General features: G+C 37.1%; 1 long non-coding RNA gene across 1 annotated transcript in view; it reads left to right on the forward strand.

Annotated features, from left to right (window-relative positions):
- Positions 1-12,500, forward strand: part of LOC136841838 (uncharacterized) — a 275,427-nt gene that overhangs the window by 4,198 nt on the left and 258,729 nt on the right. Inside the window, exons 2-4 of the long non-coding RNA XR_010854101.1 lie at positions 1,517-1,652; positions 2,669-2,782; positions 3,841-3,931. This is a non-coding gene — a long non-coding RNA (uncharacterized lncRNA). The remainder of the gene's footprint in view (positions 1-1,516; positions 1,653-2,668; positions 2,783-3,840; positions 3,932-12,500) is intronic.

Below are 12,500 nucleotides of genomic sequence, written 5' to 3' on the forward strand. Positions count from 1 at the left end.
TCCTAACACAGACGCTTTTGAGAGAGAGAGAGAGAGAGAGAGAGAGAGAGAGAGAGAGAGAGAGAGAGAGAGAGAGAGAGAGAGAGTTTCACTTTATTGAGATGTTTTGTAATGTACCTAAGGAGCAGGATAGCTACGGATTTAGGAGGTTACATTATTGCAATCAATAGACTGTATCAGGATCTATCAGTAAGTCTTTATGGTTCCACTTTTACTTAAAAGCTCTGAAATAAGAGTTTATAAAATTTTTCATTTGTAAAGGAAGTAAGAAACAGGTACAAAATGATAAGGGAAAATATTTGGCTTAAAAACAATTGTAAAAAAAAAGTAGAAGAGAGAGAGAGAGAGAGAGACAGAGACAGAGACAGAGAGAAAGGGGGGCGGGGTCAGTTTAGCCATCTAAGGGACCCGCATGTATTTTTCTCTGTCCCGGGTTAATGGCGATTTTCCGTCATGTTTATTGAAAAAAAGGGCAGGACATTTCTCTCTCTCTCTCTCCAGCGTCTGAATAATAGCTGTTATATATGGTTGGTGGGGGCCGTAATTCAATGGTAGGGCGCTTGGCTTGCGTTCCCAAGGTCCAGTGTCTGATCCTAGACAATGGGCCTCCCACTAGGCGACCCAGCTACCCCGTAAAGGGGCAGTGCCGTCAGTGCATCTCACGCGGTGCTCTGTAGGCATTACTTAAGGTTCTTGGCAGTGTCCCTTCGGCCCTTAGCTGAAACCCCTTTCATTCCATTTACTGTACCTCCATTCGTATATATATACAGTATATATATATATATATATAAATGTGTATGTGGATTGACTATCTCATGTATATTGATTACTGCACCATTATGAATGTTTACTCGTATTTTTAGCAATTCATTCACTAACTAAAACTTACTCTCATTTCACGCATCCTGTCTGTCTATAACTGATGTATGGCATAATACTTTTGATGTTTCTTGACGTTATATTTTGAAACTTATTTGAAGGATCATTTATCACAATTCTTATTTTGCGCGTTACTACCATCTACCGTTTGTGTGGCGCATTAGGAAAGAATGTTTTTCTTCCAGCTGACCTTATTCTTGGCTCGCAAATGTCTTTCTCTGGGGGATAACAGCATAGGGTCAGGTCAGTGGTTGTGCGTTGTCAAGAAACTTGGAGTCAAGGGCTGCTAACGTATTGGATTACCGGTTTTCTGCTAACTCCACGTGGTGTGTGAATAGGGGGCAATTGGTGTTTTATCGTAATTGTATCTTTCGGTTTGTTCCGCGGTTTAATTACTATGTTTACCGCTTGAATTTTTCGTTTATTAGTGTATATGTTCCTCCATGTTAAATTTGTTTGAAGTTTGCAATTTTGTATGTTTTTTATTGGTGGAGCTGATTGTTTCAACGTAATATTTTTGAAGTTCATTACACATTTGCCGCATAGTCTTTAATACGTAGGCTACTACTTGAATTGTTACGTTTTTCACTATATTATAAGGAATATTACGTAACAACTAATACTTATTTTCTTCTAGATTTCTGGTCTGAAAGAGTGATGTGGCCGGAGTTCCCCAGAATTCTCAGAACTCCGATTTCTGGACTTAGAGGCGTTGTGGCCGTAATTCCCAGGACGCCATCGATAACTTATTTTTGTTCCTTTAGAATCCGTGGGTAAGGAACTCCTTTTTCAGTATACTAGAACCAAACATTGCAAGCTTAGCTTTCCCCCTTCAGGGGGAAAAATTAAACATACCTTAGTTTTACCAGACCACTGAGCTGATTAACAGCTCTCCTAGGGCTGGTCCGAAGGATTAGACTTACTTAAACGTGGCTAAGAACCAATTGGTTACCTAGCAACGGGACCTACAGCTAATTATTGTGGAATCCGAACCACATTATAGCGAGAAATGAATTTCTATCACCAGAAATAAATTCCTCTAACTCTTCATTAGCCGGCCGGAGAGTCGAACTCGGGCCTAGCGAGTGCTAGGTCCTCTCGTAGCGTACGGTAGACCTAGTCTGCTGTATACACAGAGAGGGAGCTTGCACTTATATATCCTTGAAACTTAAACTACTCTTAAGTTGACTTGTTGTTAAGGGGATTTAGTTCTTATTTTTAACTTTTCATCACGTAAAAAATATCAGATTTTGACAACTTGTGTTAAATGCTATTAAAGCTTCTCTTGTATTTTCTGCATATCAAACCTTAAAAACCTAAACTACTTTGTAAGTTGACTTTTGTTGCTGAGTGGATTTAATTTTTTAAAACTTTTAATTTCATTTTTTATATCAGATTTTAATAACCAGAGTTAATTGCTGTATAAAAGCTTCTCTTTTGCTCTCTGCATAACATGGACCAGTTTTTTGCAATGGAAATTTTCCTGTAATTAGATTTTTATAGTAAAGTTGTTAAGCTCCACCATCACTATTTCATAGTTTAAAATTTGACGAAACGCTGAGTTTCAGATCTTTGACATTCACGAATAACGTTTTGTAAATCAAAGTACACGAATATATAGACTTTGAAACTGCCCAATTTAAATTCTGTTTAGCTCATAAAGCTGTCTACTAAGCACAGAGCTGTCACTTAGATTTCTTCATCATTCAGCAGTAAAATTTGAAAAGCAGATGTAAGCAACATAAGCAGTTATTATGCACCCAGTAGTTAATAGTAATTTTCTTGGCAGGTCCCAGTTTGTGGATGGAAGTGGGGTAATTAGCTTTCACACGGCTTAGTTCTCCTCCAACGAACGCAGACGATCGAATGACTGTATCGAGTATTTGAGCAACAGTAGGCCGATGTAAGTGTAGTTATCCTCGACTGAGCTGTAATACTGACACTGTTATTTCGTCATTAATATCCACGACCGGAAGTTAACTGACTGGGTTAACAGTCAGTTCTCTTGGACTGACTGTTGTCAGGTTTTCATTCACTTTGTTGTGTACGCGAATGTTTTGAACTAAAAGGGAATAATTTGATCTTCAAATTCTTTCTTTGCGTTACCGAAAGATGTTAATTATAGTAGATGGTTTATAAACAATTGTGTAACTGGCTGGTCATAGAGATCGTGTAATAAAGGGATTAACTTTGTGTAAGTTAGTTTTAAAGTTTTCATTTAACACGGTACTTTGCTGTGTAAGTGAAGTCGTGGGTTAGTTTACGTGAATTTGAATTATGAAGGTAATAATTTGGTGAAAGTTTTCTATACTTAAATCTGCAAGTAATGATGACAATGGCTTGCAATGAAAGGCTATAACAGTTTTAAAATTTATTTAATGTTATTTACCTTAAATTTATCCGTCTTAAAATTTTAGTGTTATTTAACTTTGATCAGACCTATGAAATTTATCAAGATAGATCAAGTCATGGCAAAGGAAAGTGGTATGAACTTGCCATTGCATCTAAATCTGCATCTACTTGCAAGAGAGTAATCATAATCTGTTAAGTGCAATATAAACACTTCAGCTGGGTTTCCTTAAACTCTGAATTTGACTAGACGTCATGTAATTGTATCTATTCAGAAATTGGGACGGCTTTCAGTGTCTAGAGGACTACGAAATATATTTGTAATAAATAGTAATAGCAAGGTCGTCGTTGTTGAAACTGGCGTGAGGTGGAAACAAGGTTTGTGGAGCTAAAGATACCTTTGGAAGTTATTGGTTAAACAGTTAAGCTGCTTTTGACCTGTCGCTGATACGAATCTTCCTCCTTTTGTAGTTTTGAATCTGTAGCTGAATTGAATATATAGTTTATGTATAAATACACACGCACACACATATATATACACATATGTGTATACATACGTATGTAGATATATATGTATGTTGATTGTGTCTATATTATAGTCTTCTATTGCAGCTGTTTGATTATGAAGAAGGACTCCAACACCAGGACAAGCGACGCCTACCACCAATACATCTCTGCTCACCCGAGCGATAACTTCCGAACAGTAAGTGGCTTCTCTTTTCATTTTCCTTCGTCTCTGATCTTGGTGCATGAAAAAATATTCTGTCAATAAGAGAACTGGCATGAAATTGGATGGCCCTTAAGGTAACTAGCGAAGAGAACGGGCCTGTGCTTGGGTATTAACCTCCTAGGTGCTAGTACTAAGCAGGGCGGAAGCTCAGTGGGACGCCGTGTTTAGTACTAGCCCCTCGGTGACCAGAGAATTATGTACAGCCATTTCTATATATTAATAAACGATTTCTGTGACCCTCGAGGGGCTAGTACTAAACACGGTTTCCCATTGAGCTTCCGCCATGTTTAGTATTAGCGCCTCGGTGATCAAATTTTTATTATATGCACCCGTTTCTATATATTTCTATAAATGAATAGACGATTTCTTTGATCCCGAGGGGGTAGTACTAAACACGGTTTCCCATTGAGCTTCCGCCATTTTAGTACTAGCGCCTCGGGGATCAAATTTTTATTATATGCACCCATTTCTATATATTTCTATATATAGAACACTGTTCATTAATCAGAGAGCTAATGAAGCCTTTTTTCCTTTAGGAAAAAGACTTTTACTTCTGCATAAAGTGGTAAAAAGTCTTGGGGGTAAAAGGCGAGATGTTGATGGGTTTCTTGGAAGAGAGGGGCTAGTACTAAACACGGCTTCCCATTGAGCTTCCGCCTTGTTTAGTACTAGCACCTCGGGGATCAAAGTATTATTACATACACCCATTCTTATACTCTCTATATTATTATACGTTATCTTTGGTCCTTGAGGGGCTAGTACTGATCACGTCGTCCCATTGAGCTTCCGCCATGTTTAGTACTAGCCACTCAGAGGTGACGTGCAGGTGGATACCATACCTGTTTAATACCCAGTGCTTGTGCCCGGGTACGCACTGCTAATGAGCAATGTTATATGGGTATTTGGCGGACATCATTTCGTGGAAGATTGCTGCCCAGGCGTTTACTTAAGATCCCGGTAGGGGGGTATGCCTTCAGTGCACCTCATGCGGTGTACTGTAGGCATTACTTAAAGTTCTTTGCAGCGAGCCTTCGGCCCTTAGCTGCAGCCCATTTCGTTCCTTTTACTGTACCTTCTTTCATATTCCCTTTTTTCCATCTTACTGTCCACCCTCGCCTAACAATTGATTCAGTAACAGTAGTGCAACTGCGAGGTTTCACTCCTGTTACACCTTTCAAACCTTTGACTGTCAGTTTCCGTTGCAGCGCTGAATGACCTCATAGGTCCCAGTGATTGGCCTTTGGCCTAAATTCTATATTCAGTTCAGTTTACTTAAGGTTCTGCAGGAAAAGAATGAATGACTAATGTCTCGATTTTCTCTAAAGCCCCCACCCCTCGCATTAGGTAAATGAACGTATTGCTGAGAGAACGTTAACAAGTTCTTTACTTTATTATTATTATTATTATTATTATTATTATTATTATTATTATTATTAAAAATACTCATAGTAGCATGAGTCTTAAAATGAAGAAACAAATCCACAGTTATGTATATGTACATATATTTAAAGATAAACCTGTACAGAAAGCTATCTGTACAGTTTTATCTTTAAATATATGTACATATACATAACTGTTAATTTGTTTCTCCATTATTATTATTATTATTATTATTATTATTATTATTATTATTATTATTATTATTATTATTATTATTATTATTACCATAGAATAAAATATTCCTTTAAGAAAGCGATCGCGTATAAAACCCTTCTTTTTCATCGGGGCGTAATTATGATTTTATTGATTCTGTCGTAATTATCCGGCGTGAAATGATGCAGCGAAGAGCTCTTGTTTTCCCTGAGGTAATTAATTCAATTACGGTAATGAATCTTTATCCCACTCAGCCCTTCGGATCCCAAACTGCGTCATGGCTGATTCCACTCTCCAAGAAACAAGTTTTTTTTTTTCGTCTTTTGTTTGTTATAAAATGTGCTTTTCATCAAACGCAATATTGTAGTATCATATACTAACCTTCTATTCATTATTCATAAGGGTAATGAAAATGAAGGAGATAATTATAGTAATCTTCGTTATGTGTAGAATTTTTTTATATCACACCATTTTAACCTTGAACTCGTTATTCATATGACGAAAGTAAGCAGTGAAAAAATACGCAGGTTTTTCCTGTAACGGTAAAATATCCCCAAGGAAAAGCAAGCTTCTCAGAAAGCCTGTTGGAAAACGACTCCATTAACACTGCTCATTAATCAGAGAGCTAATGAAGCATTTTTTCCTTTAGGAAAAAGACTTTTACTTCTGCATAAAGTGGTGAAAAGTCTTGGGGGTAAAAGGCGAGATGTTGATGGGTTTCTTGGAAGAAAGGAATAAAATGTGATTGATAATTACCTGATGTTCTCCTTGAACAGTCAGTGGCTCTTCTTCACCTCACTCCCCCAGTCAGTCTTTAATGAGGTATTGCCCGGTAGGGGGTTAGTGCCGTTAGTGCATCTCACGCGGTGCACTGTAGGCATTGCTAAAGGTTCTTTGCAGCGTCCCTTCGGCCCCTAGCTGCAACCTCTTTCATTCCTTTTACTGTACCTCCATTCATATCTTCCTTCCGTCTTCCTATCCACCCTCTCCTAACAATTATTTCGTAGTGCAACTGCGAGGTTTTCCTCCTGTTACACCTTTCATACCTGCCTACTCTCAGTTTCCTTTCTAGCGCTGAATGACCTCGTAGATCCCAGTGCTTGGCCTTTGGCCTAAACCCTATATACCATTCCATTCCTTAAAGAGGTATTTGACTGTCAAGGGTTTAACATTAATTTGATATAAGAAAAAAGCATAAAATTGAATTTTAAATTAACGATATATTCTTATTCATTATTAATCGGCCCCTAGCTGCAACCCCTTTCATTCCTTTTACTTGACCTCCGTTCATATTCTCTTCCTTCCATCTTACTTTCCACCCTCTCCTAAGAATTGTTTCATAGTGCGACTGCAAGGTTTTGCTCCTGTTACACCTTTCAGACCGTTTTAGTGCCCATTTCCGTTTCAACGCTGAATGACCTCATAGGTCCCAACGCCTGGCCTTTGGCCTAAATTCAGTGAGGTGCAGTGACGGCACTACCCTAACTACAGGTGTCGTAGGCGAAGGAAGAAGGTTGTAGCATGTTTTAATTCTAAGGGACATTTTTCTTCTAACTCTCCGTTCGAGGAATAGAAATTCTGCTCCGATTCTGGACTACTTTCTTTTGGTCTGGAATCTTTGCGTTCCAGAATTTTCCCCGTTCCAGCATTCCCATCCTGTTTGAATTCTTTCGGTCGCTCGATAACTTTCCCCAAACTTGTTTGGTAAATCTTATCCGATCACTTCTGCTTTTCTCGCCGTGCCAAAAATTCTGAAATTCTCCTTCTTTTGTTTTCTATTTCCTAAACACTCAGCAAATAATCGCCAAGGTCTGAGCTTTTATTTATCGTATATTTTTTTTATTTTTGAGAATTTTTTCTTTTTCCATGTATTATCTAAGAACTTTTTGTATATATATTTTATTACACTTTCACCTTTCCCCCTTTTCAAATATTTATTGTTGAGACTTTTCCTACCTTTAAAAACCTTATTTTTTAGTTTTCCGTAAAGGAAAACTATTGTGCCGGCTTTGTCTGTCCGTCCGCACTTTTTCTGTCCGCCCTCAGATCTTAAAGACTGCTGAGGCTAGAGGGCTGCAAATTGGTATGTAGACCATCAACCCTCCAATCATCAAACATACAGCCCTCTAGCGTCAGTACTGTTTATTTTATTTAAGGTTAAAGTTAGCCATAATCGTGCATCTGGCAGCAGTATAGGCCAGGCCACCACCGGCGGTGGTTAAGGTTTCATGGGCCGCGGCTCATGCAGCATTATACCGATACCACCGAAAGATAGATATATTTTCGGTGGCCTTGATTATACGCTGTACAGAAAACTAGACTGCGCCGAAGAATCTTCAGCGCATTTTTTACTTGTTTATTTCCTTCAAAACATAGATAAAGTTAATATTTTCATTATTTAGCTTCTTTTACTTTTCAATTCAAATGGTAATTATTGCGGTTTTCCTCGACCTTCAAAAGAAAGAAAACAGCATTTTGAGTTTCTTCTTCTCCCCCATTTTATTTCCTCATTTCTGTATTTCCATATTTTGACGACCTCCCGTCCAAGGCTGTCCTGACCTCGCTTCCAGTTGGCTTTGATCTTATTTGCAACATTCACGAGATCTTCTTTTTATCCATTCCTGAGTTTATTTGCCTTTTTTTCCTTCTTCCTTATTCGGTTTATCTTTGATCAAATATTTGTGTTGCTTCTCAGTTCATTTCTTATAAACTTGACGCGTCTTCAGAGAGTCAAACATTCCATTATTTACGTTTCTGTTTCTCTGTTAATTTAGGTATTAGATCTCTCTCTCTCTCTCTCTCTCTCTCTCTCTCTCTCTCTCTCTCTCTCTCTCTCTCTCTCTCTCTCTCTCCTTCGGCAGAGTGAATATTCCTGTGTCTGTCTCTCCATCTGTTTGGGAATTAACCTTCTCTCTCTCTCTCTCTCTCTCTCTCTCTCTCTCTCTCTCTCTCTCTCTCTCTCTCTCTCTCTCTCTCTCTCTCTCCCTTCGGCAGAGGATATGTCTGAAGTGGTCATTCTTTTGACTCATTATTAAACGTAAGTACTATGAGACGAATATTGCCTTCCAATGTCTGTCTCTCCATCACCTTCTCTCTCTCTCTCTCTCTCTCTCTCTCTCTCTCTCTCTCTCTCTCTCTCTCTCTCTCTCTCTCTCTCTCTCTCTAAGGTCACAATAAATTGAGTCTCACTCATTATCTAAATCCATGGTATAGTCAGGTCACAATAAATAATAATAATCCAAGTAATAATAATAATAATAATAATAATAATAATAATAATAATAATAATAATAATAATAATAATAACACCAACCAATCTCAGCTCACACAGATATCCGATGGAGCACTTTCATACAATACTCAGAAACCTCTATTAACATCAACAAGTAAATTATCCGAATATTACCGGGGAATATGTTTTTACACCCCCCCCCACTTCCTTCAGCTCTGTATGTTCATCTATACCTCGGTGTATTGACGGAACAGATTGATCTATTCACTGGTAAAAGGTTGGCATGGTTTCTCTGGGACATCTGACTCTGCATTAAAAATCCCTTGAATGTAAAAGAGGCAGATTCAGTTGAAGGACTGTTGGCAGGATTAAAAGGCAGCGAGCTTTCCATTATTCCTCAGGTGGGGTCAGTGTCACCCTCTCCATATTGGATGACCTGGTGACGGAGTTAGCTCGACAGATGCAAGATTTGTTTTCTGTGTTTTGTTTAAGTTTAAATCTGTGTTGTCTGCCTGACTTTGGAGAGGTGGTTTTTATTTCCTTCTATTTTAGAAGTAAGCAGTTCATAAATACGATAGGAATTCACGAATGCTCAAGAGGTCCACTTATCTAAGGGAAAGATAATGCCTGTATATGCACAGGCCTACAAAGACGCTTGCTAGGTTCAAAGAGGAATTTGTTGCCGTAAAGGATTTTTTTGCCTTTTAGGGCACGGCTAGGAGAGAACTGAGACGGGCTAAATACAAGCTCTGGATTTTTAGAGCGAGAGAAAGTCGGTGGGCGGAGGGAAAACTGTCATGGCGCCTTAGAAATAAAAGTGATGAAGAGATTAGGTAATTTCACTGATTAAGTAAACAAGGCTGAAAACCATGGAATGACTCAAGACTAAAGATCGTAATTACTTCATATAACACGCATACCCACATGCACTCACATATATACACTATATATATTTATATTATATATTATATAGGTATATATACAATATATGTATATATATATTTATATACAGTATATGTATATATATACAGTATATATATATATATATATATATATATATATATATATATATATATATATATATATATATATATATTTTTATAAATGTATATATACATACATACACACACACACACACACACACACATACATATATATATATATATATATATATATATATATATATATATATAATATATATATATAAAATATACACACACACTGTACATACTTATTATGTCTTCCCATAGAACAACATTTTTAGCTATATGGAGGTGAAGCCTATTTCTCTCAACCTTCTCTCGCTAAATCTCTTTTTGAAAAATAACTTGGTGTAATTGATAAATGTTTCCAAAAAGATTATGCAGCAAGAAACATTACATTAAAACAAGTAAAAAAACCGTCTGTGAACAAATGTCATTTAGCAAACTCCCCAAAACGAGACCAGCCAATCATAACCGAGGCTCAGCACTCTCTCGTCGCGTTCCTTCCGAGATTCCCGAGGAAGGAAAACCGGGAATTGGAGCGACGACGTCCTCACGGGATGACATTCGATTCCCGTTGCCTCTGCTGGAGGGTTTTCCAACCACAGTCCCAAAGGTTACGTCTCCCTAAAAGGCTCAGATGGGCAGCAGTCACTCAGAGTCAGGGTCTGAGCTTTTGCTTCTTTTTCTGAGTCTTTTTCGGTTTGGTTTCCCTTGAGTGAAAGCTCACAGGTTCCGAGATCTGATTTTTATCGTTTCTGTGTAAAATACTTGTCTGTGGGTTCTTGGAAGAACCTGGTTGTAAGGCTTAGTTATTAACTAATTAATGTGGTTCGTTTTTTATTTACTTTTCACAGTCCTTTTTCTTAGCTTACTGTTAGTGTTCTTGACGATTTTCTGGCTACAAACCTAAATTTTAACAGTATCTTTAGGTTGATGTATCGTGTTGCAGACTGTTCATAACAGATTACTAAAGTCATCTACTGTAAAGGTTTACTGCAGTGAACACTGATGACATTAATATTGTGATTCATTATTAGGGAACCACTTTTTAGAATCCAATTCCTGGTGGTCCAAGTCATGATAAATAATCAAGTAATAATGTACACATAATTTATATATATATATATATATATATATATATATATATATATATATATATATATATATATATATATATATATATATATATATATATATATATATATACAACACCTTCTAAAAACATAACAAACATCTCACACGTCTCGAACTCACGCCATACCCGCGCAATAACTTCTCGCTGCTGGGAAGAAAGGGCGTTGGGTCGGGTATGATACATGAAACATACGTACCGGGGTCTAAGCGATGTCAGGCAGGGCAGCCGATCGAGACCACAGGTCTACCCCAAAGCCAAATCAAAAGTCCTTCAAAGAAGGCATCGTGCTTACCCCATACAAAAATGGGAATAAAAGCACGTTAAAAGAAGAAGAAGAAGATATATATATATATATATATATATATATATATATATATATATATATATATATATATATATATTATATATATATATATATATATATATATATATATATATATATATATATATATATATATATATATATATATATATATATATATATATATTATTTTTATCATGCCCTGGACCCAAGAGAATTGGATTCTAAAAAGTGGTTCCCTGACAAAGAAAAAATGTGTGTGTATGTATATGTGTGTATGTGTGTGCGTACCGAGCTGTATCATTTTAAAACGTATATGTAGATGATCCAGGAATCATGCTGCAGTATTGGAATACCGAGGGTGATAGATGGGTTCATTAATTCGCCATTTTCAATTTCATCATGAATCATTTCACTGCATTTCGCTCTTTATTACAGATGTCATTGCAAAGAGATTTACGAACTGCAGGAATAACCTGACAGTAATGATCCATCGTGATTTCAGCCAAAATTCAATGTGTATTCCAAACGTTTATAAACGCAAGTTACTTTTGAAGTTAATGAACTATTAAACAAATTAAATACGAACACTTGACAATAACAATGACATTCATTGTAATATTGCCTCTATACACTTTTAATGAATTGCGCAGACAGAAGGGGAGTCTTCTAAAAGAAAGAAAAACGATCCCATGCCCAAATAAATAGGCTTATCATTATTCCAAACCATGCATAATAGGCTTTTCATCTTCCCCAGGGCCAGGTAAATAGGCATTTTTTATCTTCCTCAAGCCCAGATAAATAGGCATTTTTTTTATCTTCCCCAAGCCCAGATAAAAGGGGCTTTTCATCTTTCCCAACTCCAGGTAAATGGGCTTTCGTCTTTCCAAAGCCCAGATAAATAGGCTTTTTATCTTTCTGAAGTCCAGATAAATAAAATAGGCTTTATATCTTTCCCATGCCTAGATAAATAGGCTTTTCTTTATTCCAAACCCAGCTAAATAGGCTTTTCATCTTTCCCAAGCCCAGATAAATAGGGTTCTCATCTTTTCCAAGCCCCGGTAAATAGGCTTTTCGTTATTCCAAACCCGGATAAATAGGCTTTATATCTTTACCAAGCCCAGATAAATAGGCTTTTCATTATTTCAAGCCCAGATGAATAGGCTTTTCATTATTCCAAACCCTGATAAATGGGCTTTTCATTATTCCAGACCCTGATAAATAGGCTTTTCAGTATTCTCAGCCCAGATAAATAAGCTTTTCATCTTTCCCAAGCCTAAATAAGTAGGCTTTTC

The sequence above is a fragment of the Macrobrachium rosenbergii genome, chromosome 9 (assembly GCF_040412425.1).
Source record: "Macrobrachium rosenbergii isolate ZJJX-2024 chromosome 9, ASM4041242v1, whole genome shotgun sequence".
Taxonomy (NCBI): Eukaryota; Metazoa; Arthropoda; class Malacostraca; order Decapoda; family Palaemonidae; genus Macrobrachium; species Macrobrachium rosenbergii.